We start from the raw sequence: 8,363 nt of genomic DNA on the forward strand, positions 1-8,363 counted from the left end.
TCGTGAACTGTTGGGGAATGGATATATGGGTAGTGGGTTCCTACAGATCCCGTGATGGGAAGTTAAGTGTAGTTAGTACCCCACTTTGTGGAAAAAGGATTCAAAATCGTACTGATAAATCACTTCCCCTCACCCATCTTTTTGGATTATTTAAAAGGATGTCTTCAGGTATGAGTGATCAGGTTACTATTCAAAAACTACAGTATAAAGAAAGAAGTTAGTCTCATACTTTCTTAAATATTAACTCCACATCTCCTAAAGGCTGAGAGGGTATCATAGGGCAGCAAAATGAATGGAGTCAGGAAAGCTGTATAGGTGTTTCTGGAAAAAGTGAACATCTAGTGTCAGTTACACAACTGGAATGAAACTCTTATTCACTGCAAATGTTTATCAAATTTTAGCAATTACAGCAGGATTATTCCCCCCCCCATCACTTGGGCGAAGTATGAAGAAAAAAAGGATTTGATGTATTTTGGGTCAACCTGTTTTTCTCTCTGCTGCTGTGCAGTGTGTGTGCTGCTCTTATAAGAGGCATGACTGTACAGTCCATTTATGGGCTATTTTCCTTTGTGGTATTTAACCCACATTTATTTATTGATTTTTAAGATTAATTTTAGTAAGCACAGTTTTATAAATCTTGTGATTATACTGACTGGTAAAAAGCTCAGGAAACCACAGAAACTCTTTTTGACTGCTGAAGCATTTTTTTGTTTAAAATGAATGCGGTCTTAACTGCCTGGAAAATATGATCAAAACCATAGGTCCTGTTCCTGCAATTGGCTTAATGCAGTTAGGTCCCTGTAACCACGTAGAGCTCAATTTCTTTCACTAATAACAACAACAACAACAAGGTAAACGAGTAAATGCAAGAATTCCCTAAAGGGGACAACTATTTGTGATTTTTCTTCTCTGATTTATGAAACGCTAAATAAAATGACATCGGATGTCAAAATAACATCATATAGTACTTTATGTAGCAGTAACCTATAGTGCTACTGTAGTACTTCATGCTGTAGTGAATAGTGATAGACTGTAAATCACAATTTAGCTGTGTTTACTTCTATTGCGTTAAGAAATAGCCCAGAGGCAAAGTTATAGGAAACCGAGACTGAGAATCTCAGTGCTGGGTATATATAGAACTGAGTTCCTGTTCTTTGCATCTGCAGTTCTTGCACCCTGAGTTGTAGGTGTCCAGGAGCCTGGTGTTAAAAAGAGTCGTTAATCAAAACCTCTCAATTTTTTTTTTTTTTTAATTATTCTTGCAAGACCACCCCAGGTCTGAGCTTTTTGTTTTTTCTTTTTTCCCTTTTTAATATTATCTGCAAACCGATGAGATTGTTCAAATTGCGGCACCGATTTCAGGTAGATGGTTTTGAAATTTAAGGTACTTTCATGTTACATGCTTCTGAAACCCAAAACTGTGTGAGGGATGGTGATGGTTGCTGCTGTTTTTTAAATAGTTTAAATAGGCATTCCGTTGCCTACCTGCCGTGGTTGCTTTCTTCAGTATGGGGGGGAGGAGAGTAGAGGTGACAGGGACTGGTATGTAAGTTTTTAACTTTGAATTTGGGGGGGGGGGGGGGGGTTTGTTTTTTTAAGAGTAGTGGACTATTCCAAGGCATAGTTGCCTCAGTGAACGTCATTTTCCAGGGTTGGTTTTTAATTTAAAGTTTCAGTGAGAACCATTGGCCATTTCTGGAACGAGACGAGGGCATGAACATGTCTTGTCCATGGTTACAGCTGTCAATGTGGTCTTTAACAAGCTCTGGTAAGGTCATGTTTTGCATTAGGAATTTGACATTTGACAGGTAGTCTTTGTGCTAGGGCTCTGCTGCTGATAATCTGACTAAATTTGACCAAATTATGAATGTCTGGGGGAAGGGGAGCAGTCTGTTTCCATCTGCACAGCAGATACGTAGCCGGAGGTGGCCTGATGTCCATGGTGATTGAATATTCTCATTTTGTTGCTCCCAGAGCCAGGCTGTTTGCATCCTCCCCTGGCCAGGGAGCATTTATCAGTTGAGATCTGTAGGGGCAAGCTGAAGCTTGTGTAAGTGCTGCTCCCAGCTCCTGTGGGATGGGACTGTGCACCCAGCGATGCTTCTGGTGCTGCTTGGCAATGGTTGAAGCCACGTGGAATCATAGAATCATTTAGGTTGGAAAAGACCTTTAAGATCATCGAGTCCAACCGTAAACCTAACACTGCCAAGTCCACCACTAAACCATGTCCCTAAGCGCCACGTCTACACGTCTGAAGAAGGCGTATAGAAGCAGGAGCCTGATGTGACAACGACTAGGAGAAATTGGAAGGGGGCTGTGGCTGGCTGCACAAGGAACATGTGCAGGGGGAGAGAGAGATATGAATAAAGCAAGAAACAGGTAAGATTTGGGATTGCTGAGCAAAGAAACGAGAAAAGAGGCAGGGTAGGAGGAGAGGGACAAAATGCTGGAGAAGGTGAAGTCAGACTTCTTTTCCATGAGAGGCTGGAACGGGCAAGGTGTGGGTGGGGGAATTGGAAGCTGGGAAGAGAAAGATCTGAGAAGGAATGGGATCTGGGAGGACAAGGAGCTGGGTATGGGCTACAGGACGGGAAAACAGGAAGGGTGAAGGCTTGTGCGTAGCACAAGGAGCTATAGGTGGATGAGAAAGATGTGATTGGAGACGTTGGAGGGCTCAAGGTCCTACTTGAGGTTATCTAACTTGTTCCAGTCCCGTTCCTCTTGTCCCGTGGGAACGCCCTTTGTGAGAGAGCACCTGATGGGACCTGCGACTCCCGAGTTCCATCGTAGTGTGAATCAAGGAACTTCCACTTTGGTTGGTAAAGTGGAGGGATGTGCCCCACAAAATAACGCCGGAGGGGGTGGGAAGAAACATGGGCCTTGTTTTATTTGTGGGAGGAGGTTGCTTTGCTATTTCGCTCGTAAATGAGGGACTATAAGAAATGGCTATTAGAGATTTAATCAGTAAGTTGATCTTTTGTCGGGGTAAGTGTATTTTATCTCAGAGGGGAAAAAAACCAACCACTGGGTATCACTTTAGAGTAAAATTCTTTCTTTTCAATAAGCGTCTAGAAATATGTTCCATTATGTCCCATTGCTTTGGATTTCCATTGTGTGTGAGGTCAAAACAAATAGTATTTTATACTACCCATTTTTGTAGATACATTTTGTTTTTAAAAGTATGTTAAATTTTCAGTACTCTAAGCATTCAGAAGTCAGGAAATGAAACGTGCAACCACAACTTATCCCTGTTATATTTATATATTACAGAATGTAACCATTACTTTATGATCATATACCGTTCTTCAAATAGCAGTATATTTTTCTTCTGGAAGTTTCAAGCGCTCAGCTTGAGATATTTTTTGTTGTCAGAGTGGTTCATTTATTTATTTATTTATATAAAATCTTCCCTTGAAAACAGGTATGTTCACATGATCATAAATAAGCTGTTTTTAAGAAATCGCAAACAATTAATTGCAACCAAAGTGACTGTCTACGCTTATTTTAGCACTTTGCAGTTGTGAAGTAACCCACTGACTTGCTGCATCTGATCGTAGGTTTATGCTTATCAGCCTTGGGATGATCAAGTTCTCCTCTAGCAGAGTATCTTCTTGGACTGAAGTTCATATGTGTAATCCATTAATGACACAACTAACAGCTTTTTAACTTTTCAGTTGCCTGTTTCGTGAAAGTATATGTGGATTTTTCTTTGTCTTTCAGGCTGTTCCTGTTAATCATCTATGTTGTCCGTCCTGACTAGTTGTCCTTGTTTACTGAAACTCCTTGGATGACTTGCTTTCATCTACACCATCGTCACTTTGTCTTAAAATAGTATTATTGACTTGTTATAACCAGAAATTATACCTGTTTCCGCATCCACTCATAGCCTGCTGTAGGTGGAAACCTTTCTTGTAGTGATTTCATGTTTCCTATTTGTTCCTCAGCCTTGACCATTCTTCCCTTAAATACCTCTCAAGTCTTTCCTTCTTCCCTGTATTCTCATTTTTCTATCCTTTTATCAAAAGGGGTTTACCAGAAATTGTCACACTTGAGCCTGGTGCTGGGGCTGTTTGTCACCTTAGCCAGCACTGCACTACAATTAAACAGTGGTTTTCCCGTCTATAGGTTATAGTCATTGGCTCCACTTCAGCTGCCTTGTGGGAAATAGGGAGGTGCTGACAAAAAGTCAGGTACTAGGTAGCATGTGATAACGGAGATACTTTTTTTTTTTATTATTATTCTTTATTATTTTAACGATCTGAACTTTTATTTTGTCTCTTCATACATGGTACAGAAATGACTTCTGTATCTCAAACTGCATCAGCTTACCTACTAACATTAATTTCCTGAGCCTACCAAATGTCTTCGGTGGCTATATCTTTTTTTGTTTGTTTGTTTTAGTGTATCTAGTCTGTAATGATATTTGGGATGTACCTCTTGTTGCATAGGCCTTTGTATGCATGATTTTCAAAGCATAAATGGGTAAGAATCCTTTTAGGAGGATCCTCCTTTTTAGGAGGTTCACCAAAAAACCACCAAGGTCTTTCAGCATAGGCAAATGCAGTCTTCTCTGAAATACTTCATGAAAGAGGCTTTCGGGTATGCTAGGAATAAAGTGAGGGAGGAGAGAGTTTGATGAATCCTAATTAAGATGCTATTTCAAATGTCTTTTGTACTGTGAAAGAGCATCAAGAGACACAGAGTTAAGATGAGAATGAGGGTGGGAGGTAAATGAAAGAAACGTGCGTGCACGTGGAATTTGCAGAGCCTGGAAGGTTAAAAAAATGTTTAAAAAAGAAAAGAAAAAAAAAGGCATTTTAAAGATAGTACTTGTAAAGTATTACCCTTGTCTAGAATAAGCTCCATAGGATTTTATTTTTTTTCACTTGGGTTTTGCTTTGGAATCTGTCGACTAAGAGTTTTGATAAAATGTACGTGTAGTTATGTCTTGACTATTAAGTATTACTTACGGTAGAATCCTACACAATACTACGGGAAATATAATATCCCCCAGCGCCTTGTGTTAAATAATGCCCAGATTTTTGCCAGCAATACTCCTATCACAAATGCTGGGAAGAGCCACAGTACCCGTTGCGGAGCTCGGCTTGGGGTGCTCTGCGGGGGAGTACTCGAAAAGCAAGTGCCTTGCTGGCTGTCAGGGGATGGGTGGCCTGGGCAGCCGGGTGCTTACGGGGGGCATCAAGCCGAGGGTAGCCAAGAAAATCAGGTGTGTGAAGGGGGTGGCTGCTTTTCTGCCCCAAAGGAGGAGCCCTATAAGAATGCTTCCTTTAAAAAAAAATTATTTTTTCCCTTTAATTCTGCTGCTTTGGATGTTTCTGATTAATCGCATGTAGGTCTGTCCTTGACTGCAAATTTTGCTGTGAGAGGAACTGTTGGATGCATTTCTCAAAGGTCTTCGTTGTCATTGTCCTGTGTATTCGATAGGATAGGTCTTACTTTGCTTTGTGTTTGGAGCTGATAAAAATGCTTTTAAAGGCGTAGGTGGGAGTATGGTGGTGGAAGGGAAGGAGGACTTGATCCCAACTGATAATGAAAAGAAACGCTTAAAGCAAAGAGAGCCTGTGACATACGTGTTTGGGATTTAAGGGTAAAAGTTGATGGATAAAACGAAGCAGAATTATATGTACGTTACAGGGCTTTGTGAGTATGTATTTCAGAGTAGGTGACATAAAACAATTATAGTCTAAACCTCTCCGTTCTCATCACTAATATAACTTGCGTTACTGCGGTGTTTTGAGTGCCTGTTGGGTCCTCAAAACAGCGCAGTACTTAAGATCTTTGATGCTTCACAGATTGTAGTATAAATCATTTGCTTAGTTTATGGGGCTTTGTGGGAGGCATGCGCTCTGTGTGTGTGTCTTAAACTTACTGCACAAATTAAGGCTGCTGACTAGGAAAGAGATTCGGCAGCAGGCATACCGTAAAATACATCAGACTGCCTTGCCGACTCATATTCGGAAGGACTGGTCAAGAGCGGTCTGTTGGCTGATTATATTGGTGATATTCCAAACCCAACTACAGGGAGCATGGGGAAAATTCAATACCAAAGCGGACTGATGGAGGAGAAACAAAGATCAGGAAGATAATTAGAAAGGGACAATAAGAACTTCCTACTTGAAGCGTTCTTTTTATAATACAACTTTTAATTTTCTCTTCAAAGAAGTATGTTCCATTTAAAAACAAGTTGTCATCTGCAATGACAAATGTGCTGTTAATGTTCTTACAGGACTCCTATATAGCCTACTGATATTCCACTGTATGAAAAGCATCCTGGCCTGTATCAGAAATGGTGTGGCCAGCAGGAGCCGGGAAGTGATCGTGCCCCTGTACTCGGCACTGGGGAGGCCGCACCTCGAATACTGTGTTCAGTTTTGGGCCCCTCACTCCAAGAAGGACGTCGAGGTGCTGGAGTGTGTCCAGAGAAGGGCAACGAGGCTGGTGAGGGGTCTGGAGAACAAGTCTGATGAGGAGCGGCTGAGGGAGCTGGGGTTGTTCAGCCTGGAGAAAAGGAGGCTGAGGGGAGACCTCATCGCTCTCTACAACTACCTGACAGGAGGCTGTAACGAGGTGGGGGTCGGTCTCTTTTCCCAAGTAACTGGCGAAAGGACGAGAGGAAATGGCCTCAAGTTGCGCCAGGGGAGGTTTAGATTGGATGTGAGGAAAAATGTCTTCACCGAAAGGGTTGCCAAGCATTGGCACAGGCTGCCCAGGGGAGTGGTTGGGTCACCATCCCTGGAGGTGTTTAAAAGACGTGTAGATGTGGTGCTTAGGGACATGGTTTAGTGGTGGACTTGGCAGTGCTGGGTTAACGGTTGGACTCCATGATCTTAAAAGGTCTTTTCCAACCTGAGTGATTCTGTAATTCATAAAGGTTTGCACAGATCCGGGCTCTGGGCTGAATGGAAGAAGCTGTGTTAGTAAAACAGCTCTCGGTCTCCTGTTTCCTTCTCAAATATAGGCAAAGAGAAAAAGATTGCTTAACATACTGCCTTTGACGAGCTGAACAGTGTGCATGACCATAATTGCTAATCCCCTTAAATATACAGAATTTCAAATGACAAATTTAATATTACGAAAACTACAAATACGGGCTGACCTTTCTGGATTCCAGTTCTGTGCTCTTTTAGTGATTAGCAACTGAGTGACTTACATCATTTAAAAACATAGCATACAATTGTTTGTAAACACCTGATTATCAAAGAAACGAAGTAACCTTTTGCCATTACCATTAATGAGACAAGGCGGTGTTTTGCACCTTTAACAAACAAATAATGAGATCTAAATACCTATGTGTTGATTGTCCATTTCTCCAGGTTACCTGAATGTGTGAGTACACCCAATGCTTTTGCTTTCAGATGCGGAATCATTTCTCTGTGGCAATGTTGAGTTGTAGTGGAAGAGTCCTGCACTACCAAACCAAGGGATGATGCTATGGTGTAACACCTCATAATGAGAGACGCCTAAACTTTGAGCCTGAATTTTGCCACAGATTTTGCAGAATTTAGTATTATATTCCTTCAGAAGCCTGTGTAGATATCCTTGCATAGATTATGCGGGGGTTTTTTAGGTAGCTGTATGAGGCTTTAGATTCTGAAAGTGCTATTTTTTAAATATTTCAGAATTTCACTAAATATATAGATACGATTTTAATTTTGCTTTCCAGATATCCCTTCTTTTTCACAAATAAAGTTATGATTCTTTCCATCACAGTTTATGTGAATGTGTCTGTCCTAGACAGAAGGAGTAAATAGTACAAAATCAGCAGCAGCTTGAAGTAGTTCCCAGCATTGCCTTTCCCTTTGTGTTCTGCAAGTCATTCGGTGGCCAAGTCTCCATATCTCCTCATGGGAAACCAGTTGCTACTTCCCCATCCTCTTTCTTGAAGAAAGAAGGGGTTTTGCTGAGAGAGCTCGTTAGTGAGAGGAAGAGGGAATTCTAAAAGCAGAAATGACACAAAATGAAGGGCAACAATTCTTTTCACTCATCCAAAGGAGCGGTGGGAAGGAGGGATATAGTCAGAAGTGTGTTTTCATATAGCTTTTTAAGAGAAGAGGTTAATTAATGAAGTTGATCAGTGAGGTTGGTGGGGTTTGGCTGGTTTTTTAAGACATCTGAACATGAAGTTTCAATGAAATGTACTTAATATATCAAATATATCAAAGTTATACAGAGTGACAACTTTGTGTGGAATAGTCCTTGTTTAAGCAAATTTTTGGTTTGACCTAGAATAACCCTGAATTTATAGAGGATCTTCTCCATGTATTTAGGGCAGTTCCTGTTGACTCATTTTTACCAGCCCTTTAAGACAGGGTCTTTTTGTGCATATGTTTGCTGTATCACTC

At 41.1% G+C, this 8,363-nt stretch overlaps 1 protein-coding gene across 1 annotated transcript in view; it reads left to right on the forward strand.

The window, feature by feature from the left end:
- DYM (dymeclin) overlaps positions 1-8,363 on the forward strand; it is a 215,601-nt gene that overhangs the window by 89,156 nt on the left and 118,082 nt on the right. The window lies entirely within an intron of this gene.

This window comes from Pygoscelis adeliae, unplaced genomic scaffold, assembly GCF_000699105.1.
Source record: "Pygoscelis adeliae isolate BGI_AS28 unplaced genomic scaffold, ASM69910v1 Scaffold567, whole genome shotgun sequence".
Classification (NCBI taxonomy): Eukaryota; Metazoa; Chordata; class Aves; order Sphenisciformes; family Spheniscidae; genus Pygoscelis; species Pygoscelis adeliae.